This window comes from Canis lupus, chromosome 9, assembly GCF_048164855.1.
Source record: "Canis lupus baileyi chromosome 9, mCanLup2.hap1, whole genome shotgun sequence".
Taxonomy (NCBI): Eukaryota; Metazoa; Chordata; class Mammalia; order Carnivora; family Canidae; genus Canis; species Canis lupus.
Genome location: NC_132846.1, coordinates 62210045 through 62236139, shown reverse-complemented (window position 1 = coordinate 62236139; position 26095 = coordinate 62210045). Strand labels below are relative to the sequence as shown.

The 26095-nt window shown below is 39.9% G+C and overlaps 2 long non-coding RNA genes across 2 annotated transcripts; one reads left to right on the top strand and one right to left on the bottom strand.

Moving 5' to 3' along the window:
- Window positions 1–324: 324 nt before the first annotated feature.
- LOC140640369 (uncharacterized) lies at window positions 325–5440 on the top strand. The gene is made up of 3 exons (XR_012037061.1): window positions 325–384; window positions 4870–5027; window positions 5178–5440. It is a non-coding gene; the product is annotated as an uncharacterized lncRNA (long non-coding RNA).
- On the bottom strand, window positions 4705–25589 carry LOC140640370 (uncharacterized). The gene is made up of 4 exons (XR_012037062.1): window positions 24228–25589; window positions 16478–16627; window positions 14136–14241; window positions 4705–5241 (listed from the first exon to the last, which is right to left on the bottom strand). It is a non-coding gene; the product is annotated as an uncharacterized lncRNA (long non-coding RNA).
- Window positions 25590–26095: the final 506 nt, after the last annotated feature.

Genomic DNA, 26095 nt, shown 5'->3' with positions numbered 1-26095 from the left:
ATTCCATGGTGTGGATGTTCCACATCTTGTTTATCCCTTCATCTGTTGATGGAGATGTGGGTTGTTTCCACTTTGACTGTCCTGAATAAGGCGGCAGCACATATTTGAACATTGTCATATAAGTGGCTGAGTCTCACTTTCTCACTCTTCTGGGAAGTGAAATATACCTAGCAGTGAAATTCCTGGGTCACATGGTGATTCTTCATGTAATTTTTCGAGGACCCCGTCTTTGGGCTTTTTTGTTTCTTACTTCGGGTCAGGTTGAGGTTCTGTAGGCCTCACCCAGCAAACTGTTGACCTCACAATGGCATCTGATTATCTGATTATTGACCAGAACCTCAACCATGTTCCTGAAGGGGTCTGCTGAACATCAGGGAACAGGAGGTGGGGAGAGGCCTTGACACTTAGGGAGATGTGGAAGTCCCTCCCCACAAGGAGGTCACAGAGGGCAGTGGTTGGACACTGTTGGTGTCCAGCCACATCTCTCAGGCCCATCCCCCCTCTCCAGGCACTACATTCTCTTGTCCAAGGGCTTTCTTTGGCCAACAGAGCCCACTCTTCCTCAGGAGGCAGGCAGGGAATGCAGGGAGAATTCATGCACTCCCCTCTCCTCCGCGGCTCCTCTCTTTCAGTGACTGGTGGCAATCTAGAGGAAAAATCCTTGACTCAGGTTCTCTGATGGTCTCCTGAATTGTCCAGCTTGGTGATGCTCCTTTCAGTGGCTTTCTTCCCTTCCCTGTGCCTCCTCCCCACACCCCTGCACACACCTGCTCTTCCATATAAACCACTGGTCCCAGCATCATTGTCTCGACTTGCACTTTGGGGGCCCGCACTATGACAGTGTGATGGTTAATTTTATGTGTCAACTTGGCTGTGCCACAGTACCCAGTTATTTGGTCAAACACTATGCTGGGTGTTTCTGTGAAGGTGTTTTTTTGGATGACATTAACGTTTAAATAGTGGACCTTGAATGAACACGTTGCCTGCTGCCTGCTGTAATGCAGGGGATCTCATGGGATCAGTGGAGGGTCCTGAGAGAACAAAGACTGGCCTCCCCTGGGCAAGAACAAATTCTACCAGTAGACTGCCTTCAAACTTGAGCTGCGACTGAAACTGTTCCCTGGGTCTTGAGCCCACAGGCCTTATCCCACAGATTTGGATTTACCAAGCTTCCATAGTCACATAAGCCAAATCCTTAAAATCTCTCTATCTCTCTAACTCTCTCTCTATATATACTAGCACTATCCACAATAAGTACACATATTCTGTGTCTCTGCAGAACCCTAACCAATATAGTCAATGAGTGACCTTAATTCACAGGCAGTGCTTTGCATGTGAGCTTTGATGCCCTGATCGGTGTTGGATGAGCTGGTGACATAGAGGAAAGAGCACACATCTGGGAATCACTAGAGCGGCTGCTCCATTCATGGGTCCCACATCAGGCAACTCTAGCAGGTCTTTGAGGTCCCTTTGGGCCTCAATTTCATTTTTAAAAAATATTTTATGTATTTATTCATGAAAGACACAGAGAGAGAGGCAGAGACACAGGCAGAGGGAGAAGCAGGCTCCCTGCGTGGAGCCTGATGCGGGACTCGATCCCACGCCCTGAGCCAAAGGCAGACGCTCAACCCCTGAGTCACCCGGGTACCTCTGAATTTCATCTTTAAAATTGGAAAAGTGATAGCTTCCTTGCCCAACTCACATGGTTGTTGTACAAATTAAATAAGACACTATTTAATCACCCTGAAAATGACAACATACACAAAGTATTATGTATTATTTTTGTTGGGCTTGTCATTCTGCCCCACATACCTTCTAGAAATAGCATATTAGCAGCAGTTTTAAAGCCAGATAAACACAGGACATCCATTCACCCATTCAGCGCCTGAACAAGCTGGCCTTTCTATCTGGAACGGCTCTTCTCCTGCTATTTTCTTAATTTTGAGGCAAGGGAGGGTGCTGGGGGTAAAGGGAGAAAGAAAGGTCAAAAATCGTGCTGAGGTCTCTGGCTTGCACACATGTGTGGATAGCGATGGCACTAAACAAAAGAACAAAGTAACTTGGTAAAATTAGGTGTTGAAAACTACTTCTCTGTTTCAAGGATGCTGCCTGACATTAGAGTACGTTACCCAGGGAAGAGCGTAGTTAGGCGTATGTGTGTATGCGGTGGACAAGTGGGATGGTGAGTTTTTAATGGGGCCAGTTCAGTTGATGGCGTTTATGGGAAATGTAAATGATCATATACAAGATCACTCCGAATTGAGAAATAGGCTGGAAAAAGAGGTGCTAGGAAGAGCGGCTGGCAGTTCATGTGTCACACCATGTGCCCATGTGCCCACCCTTGTCCTAAGCCTGTGATGTGTATGATCTCAACTAATCATGAAATAGTAGTCCTGTGAGATCGGTCCTTTCATCACACGCATTTCCAAGATTCCATAGCTAGCATGTGGCTGATTTGGGGGTTTAAAGCCAACCGTCTGCCCATGTTCACAGGCAGCAAAGCTACAGAGATTGGGAAGTTTTCTTAGGCCACAGGCAGACAGCTGAACTCTAGGGAACAGGAACATATCCTGGGAGATCATGAGAAGAGGGCTTCTCCTGGAAAGGATGGAAGAGCAGAGTTTGGAGAGAGGAGGAAAGCTGTGTAGAAGCTGGGTTAGTAACTCTGAGGGAGGCACATGTTTCCAGAGGAGGTTTTTCACCTTTTTTAGGGAGGCCGAGGGAAGGAGGAACAACACACGTGTTGCGGTTAGCAACCCAGGTGGTATTGGGGTTGCTGCTGGGGTTGCTGCTGGGTTGCACAGACTCTCAGTGGGTAGGCAGATTTAGAAAGGGATTGGGGCTCAGTCTTGAGCTTTCAAGCCAGGGCAGGGTCACCAGGACTGTCCCAGGACATCACTGATGTCTCTGATAAAGGAGGGACACTGATATTGTCACATCATTGATCTCTCTGATAAACTAGTGTTGCCACTGGCACATTCTTTTTCTTTCTTTCTTTTTTCTCCTCTCAGCAATTTGTCATTTGCTTTATTTGGTTTTACCAGGTTCTCAGTTCTCTGTAATCGTGTGACTCGGATCTGTCTTTGCTACAAGTGTGCAGCTTTGAATGATGAGTCTGTCTTTTCTTTTTCTTACCTTTAGTAAGTCCCATCTGACACTGGAGAGAAGACAAGATAAAGATAAATGTAAGAGTGGAGATTGGGAAGTTAGGGCAGCTCTCCGTCTGTTCTTTGGAAACAGTTATGCAGAGGAAAGGTTTTTTGTTCAGTTCCTGGTTGCTGCACGGACCCAAATATAAGGCAAGGTCTCCCTCCTCCCCAGTATACTCCCTCAGAAAAGAAGTTGTTGCCTGAAGTTAGAATCTTTACTAAGTCCCTCATATTACAGGGTGCCCTCTGAATTGCTTTATTTTGATTTTTTATTTTTTAAAGGTTTTATTTATTTATTCATGAGAGACGCAGAGAGAGAGAGAGAGGCAGAGACACAGACAGAGGGAGAAGCAGGCTCCCTGAGGGGAGTTCGATGCAGGACTCAATCTCAGGACCCCAGGATCATGCCCTGAGCTGAAGGCAGATGCTCAACCACTGAGCCACCCAGGCCATCCCTGAATTGCTTTGTTTTGAATCATAAATGCCACTGGGAGATGTTCCTGGTTTTATATCATGATGGTGGTTAAGTTGTGGCGTCAGTTAAAAAGAAAAAGAAAACGTGAACACAGATCTAGTAATTGCGAATAGTAAGATGACCTCCCAACTACATGGGTTGGAAATTGTTCGGAATAAGCCTTTTAAAAACCAATTTAAGAAAAAAAAACAATTTAAGAAGTGCAGCAAGTCAGATGAAGATAAATCCTATATGATATCACTTCTATGTGGAATTTTTAAAAGCCAAAGTCATAAAAGCTGAGGAGAATGGTTGTTCCCAGGGGCAGAGCAGTGGGAGAGTTGGATAGATGTTGCTGAAGGATACAAACTTGCAACTAGTAGATAAATATGTCCAGGAGAGCTAATGCACAGCAGAAGGATGATAGTCTTCAACATTATAAACTTCAACATCGCTAAGGGACTAGATCGTAATTGTTCTCACCATAAACAAGAAAATGATAATGATGTAACATGATGGAGGTGTTAGCTAATGCTACAGTGGTGATCATACTGCAATGTATGAATGTGTCAACACATTGTACATTTTAAACATATACAATGTTATATGTCAGTTATATCTCCAAAAAAAGAAAAAAGATAGAAAAGACAAACAACTTTAAGAAGCAATGAATTTAGTGATTACCTTGAGGAGTTCACAAATAGTAAATGACTACTTGTGGCTTAGGATACAATTTCCAAAGTCATTATTACACAGAGATTCCCAAACTACTATATCTTTAACCATTTAGATAGAAACAAAGGTGATGGGCTCTGGGAAACTCTAGAAAAGTAAAAAAGTGATTCCCGTGATGACAGAAATGGTAAAGCACATGAAGACTTGAGATAGAATCATGGCATGATGGTTTATGAGATTTTAAATATACCTAATTAAAGTACATGTTATGAGTAGACAGCCATTTCATCTATGTTTCCTAAATGTTTGTGTTATATTCAAATTGTCAAAAGGCTTTTGTTTTATATTTTCTCATGGGTATTGCCATATATATATATATATATATATATATATATATATATACACACACACACACACATCGCCTTGTATTTGGGCATATAAATTACTCCATAAGCCATGAACTCAATGGGGCTAAGTATTTTGGGCTCAAGATTGAAAGATTAGCACCTATGAGCACAGCAAAGAAAGATGGGACCACTTGGGTAAAAGAGGCCGCCTCTAATGGCCAACTCAAGACTTGTGTCTCCACAGAGCATAACGATGGTCAATGACACGCCTCCCAAACTGATCTGCTGTTTGTGCTGGCTGCTTGCCACGATGCCCTGATCGAACAACAGAGGCTGAAGAGAATCTCACCCAAGGTCATGCTCCTTTGCCAAGGCATCCACAACCAACAGTTCGTCACCATGGTACAGAAGCCCAACCCCAAGGCCCCAATGCAGAACAACTCTGAAGGGCCATTGCCACTCCAGAGCTCCCGGCAGGGTTAACTGACGCCTTGGAGTGCTGTAGCTCAGCTTCTCTTCTTCCCAATCTTCTATCTTCTCTTTCTCCCTCAGGTGTTCATCTCAAGACCAACCTCCTGCATGCCAACTTCTGCCTCAAAGGAAGAGGGAAGCCCAACTGTAAAAGTGTTGAAGAACACAGTGAAAATGAGGAATATGATTCACTTGAGCTCACTGAGTATTGACTTCTTTATTGTCAGGCTACAAGAATGATGGACAATGAGTAAAGATTCTGCTTTTCTGCACTGAAGTATGTTGGCCGTTGGGACGTTGGGGCGTTGAGGGGGAAGTGCCCATAACATTTCAAAATAAGACAGGAGGTGAATTATTTCTTTATGACTCTAATTGTGCCAGTGAAGACAATTTGTATGTTACCAAGTGACTCACTTAACTGGTTTTTCTCACTAATCTTTTCAGGTCCCAATACCACAATTGTTTTCATGTTTTGTTTGTTTGTTTTTTAAGATTTTATTTATTTATTTATTTGAGAGGGAGAAAGTGTGTGCACAAGCAGGGGGAGCAGCAGAATGAGAGGGACAAGCAGACTCCTCCCTGAGCAGGAAGCCTGACTGAGTCTCCATCCCAGAACCCCAGGATCATGAGCTGAGCCAAAGGCAGACAGTTAACCAACTGAGCCACCCAGGTGCCCCTGTTTTTGTTTTTTAATTGAGGTATAGTTGACATGCAATATTATATTACTTTCAGGCATACAGCATAGTGATTCAACAATTACATGCATTACGAAATGCTTACATGCAGTTACCACCTGTCATCACACAAAATTATTAATATATTATTGACTCTGTTCTTTATGCTGTAACTTTCATCCTTGTGACTTATTTATTTTATAACTGGAAGTCTGTACCTCTTCATCCCCCTTCACCTGTTTAAATGAAGGCAAAAAGGGTTCATCCCCCCCACCTCACTCCTCTCTAGCCACCACCAATTTCTCTCTATATTTAGGAGTCTGTTCCTATTTTGTTTGTGTGTTCATCTGTCTTGCCTTTTAGATTCCACATAGAAATGAGGTCATATGGTATTTGTCTTTCTCTGTCTGACTCATCTCACTTAACACAATACCCTCTCACCCATCCACATTGTTGCAAATGGCAAGGTCTCATTCTTGTTATGGCTCAGTAACAGTCTGTTGTATGTATATACCGCATCTTCTTTATCCATTCATCCACTGGCAGACACTTAAGATGCTATTGAAAATGATGCTGCAATAAACATATGGGTACCTATGTCTTTTCAAATTAGTGTTCATTTTCTTCTGGGAAATATCCAGAAGCAGAATTACTAGATGGTGTGGCACTTCTATTTTTACTTTTTTGAGGAAATTTGATACTCCAACACCGTGATTCTTAAGGTAAAGGAGGACCAAAGACTAACTCTTCGTAGGAACCCAAACTCAACTCTAAAGGATTTTGTCACAATGTTTGAAGATTTTTCAGTTTTGCACTTGATTTTTTAAAACTTTATTGAGAACAGAAGAAAAGGCTGTATTAAAAAGTCACATCCAAATGCTGTAACAGAACATGAACAAATAAAACTAATGAATGGATTATGGATCTCTCTGCCAAGTTGGAAAATCCAGCCTCTGGCTTTTGGTCCTGTATGCTGATTAACCTAGCCTCTACCACTGTGAAGAGTCTTTAATGAGAACTTCTTTCTACCTTCTCTCTCTCTCTCTTTTTAAAATTTTATTTATTTAAGGAAGAGAGAGAGAAAAAGAGCACAGAGGGAGAGTGAAAAGGAAAAGCCCGCTCCTAGCTGAACAGAGCCTGATGAGGGCTCCATCCCAGGACCCTGAGATCATTATCTGAGTCAAAAGCAGATGCTTAACTGGCTGAGCCATCCAGGTGCCCCTCCTTTTTTTTTTAAGGTAACCTCTATCCCCAAAATGGGGATCAAACTCAGGACTCTGAGATCAAGAGTTGCACGCTCTACCAGCTGAGCCAGCCAGGTGCCCCCCAACCTTCCCCTTTTGTGTTTAACTCAAATACCCAACACTGCCTGACAAAACCATAAAACACTTGGTAACTTTAGAGATGCACTATGATGGTGACTTAATGCTTTTCTAACTTTGTAGAAAGAAAATAATAATGGTAATTAAGGAAATTGAGTGTGAACAACACCAGTGACACCAGCATGACTTTGACTCTTTTTGAGTTTCAGATTTTGTGTATGTTTAAATGTAGCAAGTGATGCCAAGCTGTTTTCCTAAGTAGTTATACCAATTTACACCCTGTATTTTTCTCAGAGGATCCATTGGTCAAAAATCATTATCAACACTTGGTACACTCAGTTTTGTTGTTGTTGTTGTTGTTGTTGTTTAATTTAAGGCGTTTTGAGGATCATCCTACTTATAAACATAGACACAAAAATACTAGTAATCTGACTCCAAGGATGTGTAAAAATGTAATACATGTAATGAATAAGTTGAATTCATTTAGGAATGCAAGACTGGTTCAGCATTCGAAAACCATCCATGTAATTTCCACATTAACAGAACAAGGATTAAAGTCACAGAATAGTTTCAATTAAGAGAGCAAAAGCATTTCACAAAATTCAGTATCCATTTATTCTGATATAGTGGTACCTTGTTGTGGTTTTAATTTACTATTGTTATTATTATTAGAGAAGTATTATTAACATTTTAACATATAGAGTTATATTAGCTTCAGGAATACAATATAACAATTCAACAATTCTATACATTTCTCAGTGCTCATCAGGGTAAGGGTACTCTTCATCCTCCTCTATCTGTGGTTTTAAATTTTAATTTCCTTAATGGGTTATGTGGTCGAGCTCATTTTACATGCTTATTTACAACTTGAATGTCTTCTTGTGCTCTATTTCAAGTCTTTACTCATTTTTAATTGTGTTGCCTGACTTTTGCCTATTGATTTGAATAGATACAAGTGCTATGTCTGTTACATATATTGGAAATATTTTTGCTCATTTTATTATTTGCTTATTTAGTCTTTACCTGGTCTCTCTCTCTCTCTCTTTCTCTTTCTGGTATCTCTTAATGAACAGAAGATTGCAATTTTTATGGAGTGCAATTTATTAGTCTTTTAAAATACATCTCTCCTCATCTAAGGTCATGAAGATATTTTTCTATGTTGTCTTTTAGGAAGCTGCTTTATTATTATTATTATTATTATTTAGTTTTTATATTTAAGTCTATATTCTACCTCATTATTTGGATCATATGAGGCCAAGTTGTGTTCATATGAAGTCAGGTGCCATTTTGTTACTTTCAATTTCTAATTGCTATTGATGTTTTATAGAAATAGAAATTGATTTTTGAATATTAAACTCATATCCAGAGATTTTGTTAAAATCACTAATTAATTATAATTAACAATGAAGAATCCTTTTAATTTTATACAGGTAAAATGATGTTTTCTCAGAATAATGACAAATTTTTTTTTAAAGATTTTATTTATTTATTCATGATAGTTACACAGAGAGAGACAGAGAGGCAGAGACACAGGCAGAGGGAGAAGCAGGGTCCATGCAGGGAGCCCGACGTGGGATTCGATCCCAGGTCTCCAGGATCGCACCCCAGGCCAAAGGCAGGCGCCAAACCGCTGTGCCACCCAGGGATCCCAATGACAAATTTTTATATTCCTTTCCAATCTTTATATGTTCTATTTCTTTTTCCAGTCATTTTGAACTAGCTAAGCCTTTCAGTATGCAAAATCATCATGTTCCCTATCTCAAATGAAAAATTTGAGCATGGCATTGTTAAATATGCTTGTCTTAGGGTTGTTTGTTTGTTTTCAATAAATACACTACATTAGAAGGAAGAAAGTTTCTATTCCTAGTTCGCTAAGTATTTCAAAAAGTGTAAATGAATATTGAATTTGAGGAAATGCATTTGCTTTATCAATTGAAACTATCCTATGGGGATGCATGGGTGGCTCAGTTGGTTAGGTGTCCAACTCTTGATTTCAGCCCAGGTCATGATCTCAGGGTTGTGAGATGGAGCAACATGCAGGGTTTGCACTTGGCAAGAAGCCTACTTGGGATTATCTCTCTCTCCCTCTGCCCCTTCCCCCTGCTTGAGCTCTCTCTCTCTCTCAATTAAAAAAACAAAAAGAAAAAGAAAAAAGAAACTATCCTATGACTTTAATTTTTTATTCTGCTAATGTGAAGAATTATATTAACTGATTTTCCAATGCTAAAATACTCTTGATTTCTAAATAACTCAAGTTGTTCATTACATGTATCACTTTTTTACATATCACTGGAGTCCGTTTCTTAGTATATTGCTTAGTATTTTTGTTTCAATGTTTATGAGTAAGATTTTCCTCAAATTTTGTGTTTTCCATAATATACTTTTTTATGTTGTGGTATTAAGGCTATGCTGGCTTCTTAAAGTATTGTTGGAAAGTATTTTTTCTGTTTTCTGGATGCTGTTGAGTAAGAATGAACTTTAGTACATCTTTAAATAGTTGGTAGGTGTTACCATGGAAACCAGCTGCATCTGAAATTTTTTTGTGGGGAACATATAAAAAATTCAATTTCTATAGCATATATAGGACTGTTCAGATTTTCTTTTTTTTCTTGTGTTAGTTTTGGTAAGTTTTGTTTTTTGACAGATTTGTGTATTTCATTCTAAGTTTTTAAATCTATTGGTATAATATCTTTTCTTTATCTCCTTAATATTTGTAAGGCCTGTAGAGATGTATCTCTTCATAACTAGTATTTGTCATTTGTGCCTTTTCTCTGTTTCTTTTTTTTTTTTTCTTGATCATTATGCCTAGGGCTTTATCAAAATTTTTGGACTTTTCAAAGAACCAACATATTTCATGCCAAGTGCAGAACCCAGCATGGAGCCCCAAGGAGTGGGAATGGGTTCAATTTCACAATGATGGGGCTCCATCTCATCACCCTGAGGTCATCACCTAAACCAAAATTAACAGTTAGACTCAACTTAATAAGCCACCCAGGTGCCCCTCCCTAACTCTTTGAGCTGGTTGCTTAGCTAATTGATTTTTAGTCTTTTTATTTTTTCAAATCCATGCATTTAAGGATAAAATTTTCCTCTAAACACTGCTTTAGATGCATCTTACTGGTTTTGATAGATTATGTTTTCATTATTACCCATTTCAAAATATTTTCTCTTTTGCATTGTGCCTTCTTTTTAACCTGTACTAATTAGAAGCTATGCTGTTTGATTTATAAATATGTTGGGGGTTTCTAGTTTTTTTATTTTTAATTTCTATTTAATAAAATGGCAGCCCAAGGATGCTGTGTATGATTTTAGTTATTTTAAGTTTGTGGCCCAACATATAAACAATTTTTGTAAATTCTGTGTTTGAAGAGAATGTGTATTCTGCAATTGTTGAATAAAATTTTCTATATACATTCATTAGGTTTCTTAATCCATATTATTCAATTATTTTGTAGTTTTACCAATTTTTTTGTCTATTGCTCTGTTACTAAGTGGAGTATATTAAAATTTTCCATTATCTTTATAGATTTGTCTCATTTTAATTCTATCACATAGAGACCTATAAATAACTATCCCTTCTCTCCAGTAATGTTTTTTGCTTTAAAATCTACAGAGAGGGAGGCAAACCAAAAGAGACTTTTAACTATAGAAAACACACTGAGGGGAAGTGAGGGAGATGGGATAATTGGGTGATGGACATTAAGGAGGGCATTTGATGTAACAAGCACTGGGTATTATATACAACTGATGAATCACTAAAATTCTACCCCTGGAACTAGTTTTATACTATATGTTAACTAAATTGAACTTAAATTTTAAAAACTCTTAATGTAAAAATAAATAAATAAAGTCTACTGTGACTGATGTTAATATAGCTACAACATCTTCTCACTGTGTTTGCAGGGTGTATATTTTTTCATCTTTTTACTTTCAACCTTTCTGTATCCTTATACTTAAGATGTGACTCATGTAAGCAATGTGTTGTTCTAATTTAGTATGAAGTTTTTTGTCTTTTAATTAGAAAATTTGTAAATTTACTTTTAATGTAATTACTGATCAATGTGGATTCAAGTTTACCATCTTACCATCTGCTTTCTATTTATCCTACATGTTCTTTGTTCCATTTTCTCTCCTCTTTTGTCTTCTTTTTAATTAATTCCATTTCATTATTATATTTTCCAGCTCTCTTGCTTGTTATTTATACATTCATTTTAGTGGTTGTCTTATATTTTGCAATGTGCATTTTTAATTTATTCAAAGTATGATATAAATGACTGCTCTTCTTCTCTGATAATGCTTAAAACTTAAAACATTAACTCCATTTACTCCTCACATTTTGGGCTGTTTTTGTCATGTACATTAATTTTATATATATATATATCTCAAGTCCTAAAGACATTGTTATTATTTCTCTATATAGTAAACATATATTTAAATTTATCTATGTGTTTATCTTTCATTCTTTCTTGCAGATACCATTTAGGATTTTCTTCCCTCTTCCTAAAAATCTCCCTTTCATATTTGCATTAGAGCAGATCCACTGCTAAAAAAAGTGGTATCCATTTTTGTTTGTCTGAAATGTATTTATTTCATTCTTATTGTTGACGAATATTTTTGCTGAGCATAGAATCCTACATTGGCAATTATTTTATTTCAGCACTGGGAATGTGTGATCCCACCGTCTTCTGGATTCCATTGTTTTGTTGAGAAGTCAGCTGTAAGTCTTATAGTATTGCCTCTTCAAAACTAATATATTATTTTTTTCTGGATGCTTTTAAGAATTCCTCTTTGTCTTTAGTTTTTTTAGCATCTTCACTATGTATATAGTAATACATAAATATATATATGTAATATGTATGTATCACTTGAGTGTTCATAACACTTCTTGAATCTCTGAGACTACTACTATCTCTGCTTATCTTATCACTTCAAATACCAGGCTTACCTTTCTTAGGTTTACTCTTGTTCAAATCTTAATCCTAAAAATTATCTCTGCTTTGATATTTCTATGATATTTTCAGAGTTTCTAGGGTGTGTGTGTGTGTGTGTGTGTTTTAATATTCTATTCAGCTCTTCTAACTTTTCTCAGAAGCAACATTGGTATAGGACATTTCCTTAGCCACTGTTAGAAAGTTTCAATTAATGTTTTTAAAAACAACTTACCTACAATTGAATATCTATGTGTCTTTAAGGCCATAAAGTTGTTTGCAGATATAAAAATTGAGAGAAACATGAAGGTAAATGATTTGATAGGGAGCAAAGTAAGGACAGTCAGGGACTGGTTGGGAATTAACTTTAAGACTTTTTAATTATTTAAGTTGATATAGTGCTCTAGATGATAATAAACATCACACACTCATGAATGTGAAAATCAAAGTCATTGGAATTGAAGTGTGAACAAAGTGAGGTAAGAATTCAGACAGATTACCCATTGGAAATCAGGGATCCTTGAAATGACTCTGGGACCTATGACAGAGAGGGAGACTAAGCTGTCTTTGATGAATATGGGGAGCAAAGGAGAATTATATTGATTGTTACATGAATCCTTTCTCTATGTAATGCTTCTGAACATGCTGGCCTTGGTATCAGTAGATGAGAGATACAAGGAGTGGTTAGAAAATATGTAATTAGATGGCATGAGGTTCAAAGAGAAAGAGGAGTATGAATGAAGGTATAGGAATGATTATTTGGCTGCAACAATGAGAAGCTAAGGAAATACAGGCATACCTCATTTTATTACAGTTCACTTTATTGCATTTCATAGATATTGCATTTTTTACAAACTGAAGGTTTGTGGTAACCCTGCACTGATCAAGTCTACCAGCACTGTTTTTCTAAGAGTATTTGCTTACTTCATTTCTCTGTGTCACATTTGGGTAATTCTTGTAATATTTCACACTTTTACATTATTATATTCGCTATGGTGGTTTGTGATCAGTGATTATCACTCACTGAAAGCTCAGATGATGGTTAGCATTTTTTAACAAAAAAGTGCTTTTAATTAAGGCATGCACACTGCTTTTTTAGACATAATGCTAGTGCATATTTAACATACTGCAGTATAGTGTAAACATAACTTTTATATGCACTGGAAGCCAAAAAATTCATCTGACTAGCTTTATTGCAATATTCACTTTATTGCAGAGGTCCAGAACCAAACTCACAATGTCTCCAAGGTATGCCTGCACCAGGCCCTTTTTGTCTCCCTCCACCTCTAGCTCCCTGCCCTGTCACATGTCAGTCCTGTGAGAGTGAGCAAGTTTTCTTGAGGATCCTATGAAGAGCATCTGTATCCTTAAGAGAGAGCAGGTTTGGGCTATAATTAGGAAGCAGAGGGAATATTCTGTGAAGTAATGGAATATGTTAGGAAATCTGCTCAGCACTTAACAGGGATTCCAGAGGATGAAACTGAGGGCTTGGGAGGGAGAAGAATGTCCATAAAAACACTTCCATGCCATTTGAAGAGTGTGATGATGAAGTTAGGGCTGAGACATTCTAGCAATCAATATTGAGACCACTAATGTTTATTCATGACAGTGTGAGAGTAAATTGAAAAATGGTTGCTGACAACACAGCATCCCTCAGATAACTTAAAGCCAAAGAGATCTACAGATGGCTTTAACCCAATTAGGAAATGAGTAACACAATAACAGGCATAGTTTTTATAAATTATGTACATGGATAGGAATAACTTAGAGTACAATGATTTACTTATTCAACTTAAATTGCTTTAAGAAAAACCCCTTAAAGAAAAAGATGGCATGATAGCATCTGGCATGGTGCAGTGCTATGGTGTGATGTGACATATCTACTGAAGGCAAGTAACAGACCGAGTTCAAAAGAAAGGCTAGAGTATTACAATCACTCTGATTTCAATCAGACAAATAGATAATATTTCCATCTCCAGAAACACATAGGAGAAACAAGAAAAGACAAGACAACAAAGAGACAATGGTGACATTAATAGAGGAAAGTTTTTGAAAAACTACTATTATAAGAAAATGTAGCCTAGAACCCGAGGCATGTTTGAAATGAGTACTCACTGGCTTCTCAGGAAGTTGTTAGTAGATGGGATCCTATTTAAGCAGACATTCTTAGGCTTGAGACCATCCCTTTGCTTCTGAGATGCCAAGGGCTTAAATGGCATTTCTAGAACAAATGTGATACGTGAATGCAGAAAAATATATAGTGTAAGGTACTGTTAGATTCCCTTCTCCCCCACCATCTTTGTATACTGTCAGATTGGTCATTTTCATGGTAATAAGTTCATAGTTGAGAGTGGATGAAGGGAAGACCTATTAAGGTTTTTGCAAAAACAACCAGCATATTCTTTGATTTTTTTTTTCCTTTTAGACCACGCTTAAACTTTTCTTCCCAGAATTTTTTTTTTCTGCCTAAGTTGTCTTTAAATAATAAAATCCGTACTCGTGTGCACTGCTTGTAATGACTTCAATGAAACATTTAGGTCATTTGAAGCACAGGACTGTTTTGTGATTCACATCATTACAAAATATGTCCCATTAAGATGATGCACAAGCTGAACTGGAGCTAATGAACCTGCCTTCTTGCAAGATAATTCAAACTTTAAGAGTGATATTAACTTAAATAAAATAAGAAAGGGAAGAAAAATCAGGTTCATTGTACACCAGAGATCATGATCCTCTCAGTTCATAAAAGCGTATGTGTTGCTTGGTTACTCTCAGACCATTATTAGAGTGGTTGTAGAGCCCATATACATATATAATTAAGTACCCCTCTGTGGCCATAAAAAGACTGCTGTGTTTCCACAGGGAGTGTGCAAGGAACTTGATTCATAAGCCTTTAAGAGAGTGTGGGTACCTTTAACCTTTCTGGAAAGCAGGATGGAATGTGTGGCATATCTCCACTTCCTATTCAAAGCAAGGGTGGGAACACTATAGCCTGAGGCCACATTAGGCCCACTGTTTGTTTTGTAAATAAAGTTTTATTGAAACACACCCACACCCATTTATTCACATATTGTCTGTGGCTACCTTTAGCCTGTAACAGCAGAATTCAATAGCTGCAACAGAGACAGTATGGCCCAGAAAGCCTAAAATATTTAATATCTGGCTCTTTAAAGAAAAAGTTTGCAATTTTCGACCTAAAGAAAAACATTTGTTCCATAATTGATGGCCATATATGTAACTGCAGAATGAGTAAAGCCTATATTAAATTAATGAAATATTATTTCAGAGCACACCATTTACATTACACATAGTGTCAAAGTTCCAGGATCCTCTTGACCTACTTAGAAGTCTTTTAAATAAAAAAGCCTACGCTCGGTATTTTAATCTCTTCTTCCATTGTCAAGAAATAAAATAAATAAATAAATAAAAACAATAGCCACTAGTTTTGTAAACCCTCCTGAAACACAATGTCTCGTGTTCCCCTTCTGGCTCTGTGGCAGCTGTTAACCATCAAATACTATTTCTAGAACTGTGCTGACATCAGTTGACGATCATCCACAAAGCTGTTTGGCAGGACATGCCCTGTGCGAGTCTGTTAAAATGAAACGGCTCTGTTAAAATTAACTCTATTCACATCACAGGGAAAATATCTACATTTGCCAAATCAAACCCTTCCTATATCAGTGGGAAGAACCATTTTCCAACCTCTAAAAAGGTAATTCAGACGCAGGAGAGGGAAAAAAAACCCTCCAAAATTAAAATGATAAAACAAAAATTTGCTTGACAGCAAAAGTACTTCCAAATGTATGAAATTGAATCCAAAACTGAGCCTGCAACAAATTTAACTGACAAGAAAGTCTGCATAATGGACTTGGTTTTATTATTAATGCTAATATGGGTACATTTTTGTTCTATTGTGCTGATGGCAAGAAGATAAATGCCCACCCAAGGCACTAAAATATCTCTACTCCGCTGAAACACTGATTGTAGTTAGAATACAAACACTTATTCTTCACTTGTAAGGAAAAAAGAAAAAATATTTTTTTTTAAAGGAAGTGCTACTATAGAGGCCATTTCAGAATCAGGTATAAGCTTTGAAATAGAATTTCTTAAAATAACTAAATGCAACTCTTAAACACCAGCATTTTGTGAAATTTAAAATTATGTGGCTCTGACTCTGTCAAAATGATAACTCTATTCCTTACGATTTTTAATTAGCACTTACGAATTAAGAATTAGCCTTACAGAGTCCTTATGAGCAGTGATGGAAGTTTACATTCAGGGCAAACAAGTCAAACGATGTACATGTTTTATACATCTGCTCTCCCCCCCCACCCCACATCTCCCTGAAAATCAATACTCAAAGTTCTCCCCCCCCCCGCCCCACAAGTCACCCTAGGGGACAAGCAGCAGCCAGACAGGGGGTTGTGAGAGGTGGGGACTGTGCCCAAGAATACCTGGCTGTTTTCAGGTCTGCAAGCCAAGGATGGAAGCTCCACAGTTGTTGGTAGTCAGCTGGGCCAAGCGTCCGGAAGCCAGGGAATTCAGGCCAAGCTGGGCTGTGTCAAGCCAGTAAATGAGTTCATCTGAGAAGGAGCCATTGGGTTCTGCAGACCAAGACGAGCAGAAGGTCAGAAATTCTGGGAGGTTAGTAACAGCAGGAACACAAAATGTAGGAATGTCAGCAGTTAAGATGAGTCTACACATACTTGCTTTGAGGGGTCGGCTGTGTGCAGTGTCCCAGTTGCAGACACTCTGAGTGAAGCTGCGGGGGACGAACCCTGATCCCAGCTGCTGCCAGCCACTAATTACAAGGAGGCTGTTACAGACCTCCCTGAGGTCAACATTATTTAAATAGCTATTATACCTGTGCTCTAAGCCTGTGCTAATTGGTCCAAATGCTTCCACCACTTGTCTTCTCTATTAATTTATTGAACCTTGTTCTACTTTCTAGATTGCTTCTATCTGTGGTGGACAGAAATTTAAGATGCACCCCAAGGTTCTCCCCTTTGCCCGGGTATACACCCTGTATCATCATCTCCTCTTCCTGAGTGTGGGTGGACTAGTGGGTAACAGAGCTATCATGCCTCTGATTGTTACTCATCTCAATTGCCTTTTGAGTTAACACAAAAGGGAAAATACCCTGGATAGGCCTGACCTAATCAGGAAACCCTTTTGAAGAAAGTGAAGGGCCAAAGAGATAATATCCTGCTGGCCTCAAGGGGAAAAAATAAACCATTACATGGAGAGATGAGGGAAACCCACGGTAAGGACCACAGGAAGCCTCTAGGAGCTGCAAGCAGTCCCTTGGTCATACAGATATGACAAAAAATTCTGCTGACAACCAGTGAGTGGGGAAGACCTCAAACCTCAGGGGAGATCCCAGCCCACACCTTGATTTCAGCCTGGTGAGACTCAGCAGAGCCTTCTGACCCGTGGAAACTGTGACATAATAGATTTGCCCTGTTTTAAGCCACTAAGTTTGTGGTAATTTGTTACACGGGAATAATAAGAAATGAATACATTACCCGACGGAACTTTCTCCCATAATGGAAAAGTCTTAATTTACACTGTTAATCTGGTAGCCGCTAGCCACATGGGGCTATTGGGGATTTGAAAAGAGGCTAGTGCAACTGAGGAACTTAATTTTTTAGTTTATCTTATTTTAATTAACTTAAACTCGAGTGGCCTTATGTGACTAGTGGCTACCCTACAGGGCAGTGCAGCTCTAGATGAATGATAATGAAGACAACAATCCTTTAATTTGAATCTTCTAGATTACAAATAGCTCTCCTCCGAATTCAATTTTCAAAATTCGATCTTAAATCCTCCAGGAAGACCATCTCATACAGTTTCTCCTAAGTCATGTGTGACTGGCTATGCATGACCCAGCTCCTGGTGAGACACACTCTCTGTTTTCAGCCCTTCCCTTCTGCAAACTGTAAGGCTTCTTCCACTCACGTGAGTGTCTTCAGCTTGTGCTCACCTGAAGTCTTCAGGACCCTCTTCCCTTTATTCTGCATTTGTCTAAGACCTACTTAATACTTCCAGCCAAATGTCACTTTTCTTGGAGAAGGATTCCCCAGCGCCCTGCATTAGTTAACTATTGCTAAGTAACAAACTATGCCAAAACTCAGGGGTTGAAAAAAATAATCATGTTTTTATTATAGTCCATGTGCCTATGGGTCAGTTGAGTCGTCTGATATAAGCTGGGCTCACACGTGTGCCTGAGGGATGGCTGAAGGCTCTGCTTTAAACTGGAATTGACTGGGGCACATTAGCAAGGGCAGGTCGTGCAAGGGTATCACTCTTCCTTCTGGGACCAGCAGGCTGGCCTGGACATGCTCTTTGCAGGAAATGGCAGACGTGTAACAGGCAAGGATAAACACAGGTGGACTCCTTAGGTTTAGGTTCACGATCGACCCATTGTTTGCCTCCTATTGGTTAAATCAAGTCACAAGGCCAAAGCCAGAGGTGAAGTGTGAAAAGTGGAGTAGCCCCTTTTGTGAGCAGGACTGCAACAATCATATGACAAGGGCTTGGATCCAAGCAAGTGTGATGAATTGGAGCCCCAGTGGGATCTTTCATATTTCCTTCATTTAAATTAGATCCTCCATTCTTAATATCTCATAGAAGAGATTTTCTTTCAAGGCCCTAGTACTTGGCAATTGTGCATTTACTTATGAAATCATTTGTTCACTGACGGTCTCCCCCACAACACTGGGAGCTCAGTGAGGCCAGGAATCATTTTTATTTTATCCACTGCTGGGCCACCAGAACCTATGACACCCTTGATTATTTCTTGAATAAATGAATAAATCAAACGTCTGAAGACCATTTTAAAAGCTGAATGTGTTCTGATGAGCAGGAGCCGATAACGCCTAGTTAAAGGTTATGCAAAATTTGGCAGCTGTCATCAGAGCACGAGGAGGTGTTTAACAAATTAATTTATGAAAGTCGAGAGTAGTTGAAAAGTGAGAATGTGTGTGTGAGTGTGTGTAAAATTTGTATGTGTATGTATGAATATATACAGGCCAGGGAGTTGGAAGGAAGACAGAAACAAGGAATTGACAAGTTTTAACAATCACAGACCAGGTCCCTCTCTCCAAGGAATAATGCTAGAATCTTCTAATAACCAATGAGTAATCAACCAGACTCTACTTCACGTAGGAGCCAATAATAGAAGAATGAGAGACTCTTTGTATAGAATATGGTTTACATTTGAAGATGCACCTTTTCAGTCGGGCAGGTGTCTCCAACAATATGATAGTCCTATGACAAAGCACACGTCAAGTCCACTTTTTTTAATATAAATTTATTTTTTATTGGTGTTCAATTTGCCAACATCTAGGATAACACCCAGTGCTCATCCCATCAAGTGCCCCCCTCAGTGCCCGTCACCCAGTTACCCCCACCCCCCGCCCACCTCCCCTTCCACCACCCCTAGATCATTTCCCAGAGTTAGGTGTCTCTCATGTTCTGTCTCCCTTTCTGATATTTCCCACACATTTTTCCTCCTTTCCCCTTTATTCCCTTTCACTATTTTTTATATTCCGCAAGTAAATGAGACCATATAAAGTTTGTCCTTCTCCGATTGACTTACTTCACTCAGCATAATACCCTCCAGTTCCATCCTCGTTGAAGCAAATGGTGGGTATTTGTCGTTTCTAATGGCTGAGGAATATCCCATTGTATACATAGACCACATCTTCTTTATCCGTTCATCTTTCGATGGACACCGAGGCTCCTTCCACAGTTTGGCTATTGTGGACATTGCTGCTATAAACATCGGGGTGCAGGTGTCCCGGCATTTCATTGCATTTGTATCTTTGGGGTAAATCCCCAGCAGTGCGATTGCTGGTTCATAGGGCAGATCTATTTTTAGCTCTTTGAGGAACCTCCACACAGTTTTCCAGAGTTGTGGCACCAGTTCACATTCCCACCAACAGTGCAGGAGGGAAGTCCACTTTTGATTAGTAGCGGTAGCAGATGTTTTTAGAGATTTTTTTTTTTTTTTCTCATCACTTCATGGCCAGTCGGGATCTCAAAAATTTAAAAAGTCCCTCCGTCTCCTATGGCTATACTCCAATTATTCTGTTATTTGAGAATTCTCTGAAATGTTTCTCAGCTTTGTTATTTGGGAATTCATAAAAGGCATATGGAAAGGATCACGGAAATGTAGCTGCCCTGGCTTAGCTGCTGTGTTGCTGGGATGACTGTAGAGCCATCTTTGATTGTCCCTGAGCCACACAGAATTTGAGGGCCAAACACAGGTTTTTGGGTTTGGTGTTAGTCTAGTTAATCTCAGATTCCGGTAAAGATTTTGCGCGTGTCTTCATTTTGTTTGCAGGCGTGATATGCATATGTGTATATGTCCTTTTGAATCAGGATCACAAAGAGCTGCAGGGTGTTAATGACATATTACTTTCTTTCCTACCAGCAGCATCTTGAACTCTGAGTCACCGACAGCAGTCTAATCATAGCCCCGCGAACCAGCAGGGTGCAGAGATTCTAAGGGCCTTAGAAGCAGTGTCTTTTAAAAGTTGTGCATTTGCTGTTGACCCTGATGTAAAAGCATGCAGAAATACTTATTGAGCACCTACTATCTTCTGGTGCTCCAGAAGGTGGATGACCAGTTCCCTGTCTTCACGGGGCACACCATCGGGTACACGAGGCAGACATGCGGAAGCAATGGATTCCAAAGAGGTGGGCTGCGTGAGTGAGAGAAAGATGCGAACAAAGTCAGGGAGAAGGGGAAAGATGAACTGATTAATTTTGCTCAGAGGGTGCTTTGAGAGGAAGGTGATGCCTGAGCTTTGGATGAGTAGGAATGTGACAAGTGGGTAAGAGTGAAAGGCGGACCAGGCAGGAAATGAAACTTGAGAGATGTCAGGGTCATATCATGGAGGACCTACTTTGTTCAACTAAGAGGTCTGGGTCTTACTCCTCTACCTCAGTTGTTTCTCAAAGGGTTGTTTCTGGAAACTTGTCAGAAATGCAAATCGTTGGTCCCCACCTCCGACTGAGTCGGAATTCTGGAAATGTTTTCACAAGTCATCCAAATGAGTTGGCTGAGTACCCACATTTGAGAACCACTGCTCTTGGTACATGAGGAGACACTAATATATCTGGGTGGGGAAGTGGCTGGACCAGATCTAGATTTTTAGGAAGGTGTCTCTGGCCATGACGTAGAGCGTGGATTTGACTTGGGATAGGGGGTGGAAGAGAGTAGAGGCAGTGACACCGCAAGGGAGAGGCTGAGAGTGTCAGTGGGAGCCACGATGAGTAACTGGGATCCCCAGGGAGGATCTTGCCTTTGCTCTGAGTCAGACACACAGAGCTTAAAGGTCTAGGTCATTGGGAGGCTTCACACCCCATCATGTAAATCAGTGGCAGAGGAGCCCCGAGGCTGTTGAAGAATTACTACAAAGGGTTTATGAATCCATGTACTCACCTAGACTCCATGTATGGGAGCTACAGCTTCCGCTGCACACAGTCGATTCACAGTAACAATATACATATTCATTTAAAATAACTTCCGAATCCCTAGCACCTTTTGGTCATCCTGTGTTTGCATTGGATACTAAAATATGGCTACCACTCCATAGGGGATCCTGGAAATTCTGGAAACATTATAGGGAGTCCTCACACTTGATAAAGCTCATGATCCTCTAAATACGGTGTCTGGAGTGCCACTGTGTTAAAATCGTTGGTAATAGAAACCCAGTGCAACATTTGAAGCTCGCAGACATGGAAGTTTTATTTTTTTATTTTTAAAGATTTTATTTATTTATTCATGAGAGACACACGCAGAGAGAGGCAGAGACACAGGCAGAGGGAGAAGCAGGCTCCATGCTGGGAGCCCGATGTGGGACTTGATCCCAGGACTCCAGGATCACATGGGCCAAAGGCAGGCACTGAGCCACCCAGGCGTCCCGACATGGAAGTTTTAATGCTGTTGCAGCGCCCTGATACTTTCTTTTGCTTTACAGGTTGCGTTTGTAAGCTCAGCACTCAAAAGACTGTTTAGTTCCTATTAGTACTTTGCATGGGATTAGGGTGCTGGCCGCAAGGAAGTGATGATTCTTACATTAGCGCTTTCCAGTCTAAAAACCCCACATCTCCCAAAGGTCTGATTAGCCGAAAGATTAAGTTATTTTACAACCTAATTATAACTTCTTTTTACAAAGAAGAGATCTCTTTATTAAAACAGATAGCAAACATGAAAAAGCAAAGAAGATAGCCCCACAGAGCAAATTACTAAAGAAAATATACACCTAAGTATCTTTGCTCTGTTTCTCCCCCATCCTTGAATCTTATCAATCATCGTTCATCTTTGTTTTAGTCTTAAAGCTTCGTGGACAATTTCCATTCTCAGTGGTTGGAGCCTTTATACCTCCAAAGCTTCTGGCTGCTGTGACTAGTCCCATAGCTTTCCCCAGATTCCCAACCCAAGTGCCCAGCATGAGTCTGTGTGCACATCTAGTAGGATTAATGAAAGAGGTGGACTTTCCGGGGCAAGTGGCTCCTCTGCTCTCACCTACGCACTGCAAGGTTGAGGCCAGTGGGTTCATCCTTCATTTTGTTAAAAATCTAAGACTTGTTCTGAACTTCCTTCAGTGGGAGCCGGGATGACTCTAACTCCTGGTTGCTCACAGCTACACCCACCAAAGCCTTGTTTCTCCTCAAGCTTTGAGTTGCACTGTTTTTCTCTCATGTGACAACAACTCTGTGTGTGTGTGTGTGTGTGTGTGTGTGTGTGTGTGTGTGTATATACATATACTACTCATATGTGTACAGAGATTTTAAGGAATTTTTTTTGTAAATAGACTTATTTGTAGAGCAAATTAAACTTTATAGCAAAATTGAGGGGAAGTACAGAAATTTCCCCTGCCCCCCCCACACACATAGTCTCCTCCACTTATCAACATCCCCAACCCTAGTGATACGTTTGTTATACTTGATGAACCTCCACTGACATATCATCATCACCCCAGAAGGCCATGCTTTACACTAAGTTTTACTCTTGGTGCTGGGTAGTCTCTGAGTTTGGACAAATGTATAATGACATGTGTCTGTCATCCCAATATCGCAGAGTAGTTCACTGCCCTAAAAATCCTCTGTACTCAGTCTATCCATTCCTCCTCCGACCTCTCACCCCTAGAAACCACGCATCTTTTAGCTGTCAGAGTCTGTCTTTTTCCAGACTGTCATATGGATGGAATCATGCCGTATGTAAGCCTTTACAGACTGGCTTCTTTCACTCAGTAATATGCATTTAAAGTTCCTCCGTGTCTTTTCATGGCTTGGTGCTACCATTTCTTTTTAGCATTGAATAATGTGTCATTGTCTGGAGGTACCAGGACTGTAGTCTTCTTTATATTAAGGCATTCAACTGATTGGACGAGGCCCATCAAATTTGCTTTACACCAAGTCAACTGATTTTTAACTGTTACTCTTATCTAAAAGTTATCTTCACAGCAGCATCTCTACTGGGGTTTGGCCAATTATCTGGGTGCTATGGCCTAGTCAAGTTGACACATAAGATTAACCATCCCCTGTCTGCCCCTTGTGTCCTTGGCACCCATACACATCCCTTAAATCGTGCTTTATCTCCAAATAAAGACAAAGACAAGGCCGTAACTCCATCTAACGATACAACTACCCTCCATACAACTGAAAACACGTTCACCCTTTCCCCAGAGGAGGATGAAAAGTCCTTAGGTGGTATTTACCCTTCTCCTTGGTATCCTATAATATGAGTACTATGATGTAAAATTAGCAATATTTAAATAGTATAATAAAAAGTCATTTTATACATAAAAAATCATTTGTGTTACATTATGAGTTGATAAGGGAGAAGAAAACAAAGACACTTGATATCTATATATCTTCCTATAAATATCTACCTATAAACATTTACAATGTAATGATTACTGTTCTTATGTCTGTAGCTGATTGCGTGCTCATAGCTGGTATTTATAAATACCTTTACCCCGTCCCCATCCCGTATTCCTTTGGCCCTCAGCGAGCGCCTCCACTGGTCATGGTTCTTTACCTGGCTGGTGACCCAAACCTTCATTCCTGAAGGCTGTGGGCCACCGGTAGTGCTGGGTTGCTGGAGTTTCCCTCCACCTTAATCGCAGTGCATGGGGATGGTACGAGACACTGTGGAATTTCATGTATTCCAGACACACACTTCCTTACCTACACCGTGGGGCGGCAGGCCAATTTCCCCTTGGTAACCAGGAATAATCACTCCATTCAGCACAGGACTCCTTCTTTGCCTGTTGATCAGAAGCAGGAGGAGGCCAAAATGTCTGGATGGCAGTCCTAACTTCCAGTTCAGTGGAGTCATTGCTGTAGACAGAAGACTACTGCCCCTTCCATGATGGAAGCAGCCCAACATAATCAACCAGGTATCTGGTTAATGACCTTGGGTGTGATGCTATACCAGGGGCTCAGTGTTGGTCTCTGCTGCCAGAAGACTGGACACTTAGCAGTGGCTACAGCCAGCCTGACCTTGGTGACTGAAAGTCCTTGTTGTTGAACCTGTGCATGATGTCCATCCCTGCCATCCCAGCCATTTTGTTCATGAACCCATTGGTCAATGACAGGACTGGCTTGAAGGAAAGAGACTGAATAGTATCCACAGAGCTGGCTGTCCTACCCACTCTATAATTAAAATTCTTGCGAGGGTCCCCTTTTGGTGAGCACTCATAGGGGACATAGACATTCTAACATTTTTTACCTATTCAGAGTGGTCTGTCCACATACTTCTTCCCCAGAAACAATTTTCACCAATTTTCCAATCATAACCCCTCCAAGTCAAACCACAGACCTCACATGGCCACAGACCATGAATCCGTATCTAATTGCATGTCTGGACATTTCTCCTTCCAAGCAAATGACCAATCAGGTACATTGCTCCAAGTTCTGCCCCCTGAGAGTATTTCATGTCACCGCTGCCCTTCACAGATGTTCCAGAAAGGCGCTGCAATGTTGCAGCTGTCCACTTTTGAGGAGTGGCTCCGTATCACGCAGAACTGTTGTAAACAAGACACATGTGTTCTCTTCTTCCAGGTGATCACTCGGAACTGTCCATGAGGGCATGGGTGCAGGCTGGGAGAGAAAAGGCAGTACAACAGGAGGAGAGACCCCGGAGAGTTGACACTGCAGTTCGACTCCAAAGGCAGCCTCTTGTCAGAATTCTCTCTCACTAGGTGGTGGTTGGTCTTTTTTAATTAAGACCTTCAACTGATTTGATGAGGCCCACCCACATTGTGGCAGGTAATCTGTTTTACTCACAGTCTACTGATTTAAATGCTAATCTCATCTCTAAAAATGCCTTCATAGGAACATCTGGAGTAATGTTTGACCAAACATCTAGGTACCGAAGCCTAACCAAGTTGACATGAAATTAACCATCATACTGTTCTTTTCTAACAGATAAAAGCTCATCCTCCTAACCTCCACCATTCCTCCTTCTTTTTTTCCTTCACTCTTTTTCTCCTTTTTTTTCCTATAAGCATTTCCTGAGAGCCCACTAGATTCCCAATCCTATAGGCCTACTGATGATGCTGAGCTGTCTCCTTGGTAACCATGTCTAACCCAGAATGGAATACAGACTGCCTTCTGAGGCAGACGATCTTCTTTAAAGGGATCATATATCCCTTTCCAAATTTAAACCCTAACTTACAAGAACACCATTTTACTATTTCTTTTAAACAGAAAAATAGCTGTTGTACAAAGAGATTAATGACCGAGGCTGGCAGGAGCACTAATTTAGATGCTGCTGATTTAAAATTTGTGGTGATTTGGTCAGAGATCAGCTCAGAGATTACTTTTGTATTACAGGGTTTGTCGTGGAAATGAATGATTTAAAGATATTTCAGAGGAAAATATTAAACCCGCTTTAGAAAATAAACTGCTTTCACCCCATTTAGGTGGTGGAATATATAATTAATGAAACACGTAAGTTCCACTACATTTTAAAATACGTTTATTAAAGCAGCTCCAATGATGTCCTATGTGTCAAAACAAACTAGAAAAATTTTGTAAGTCTACTTTAAATG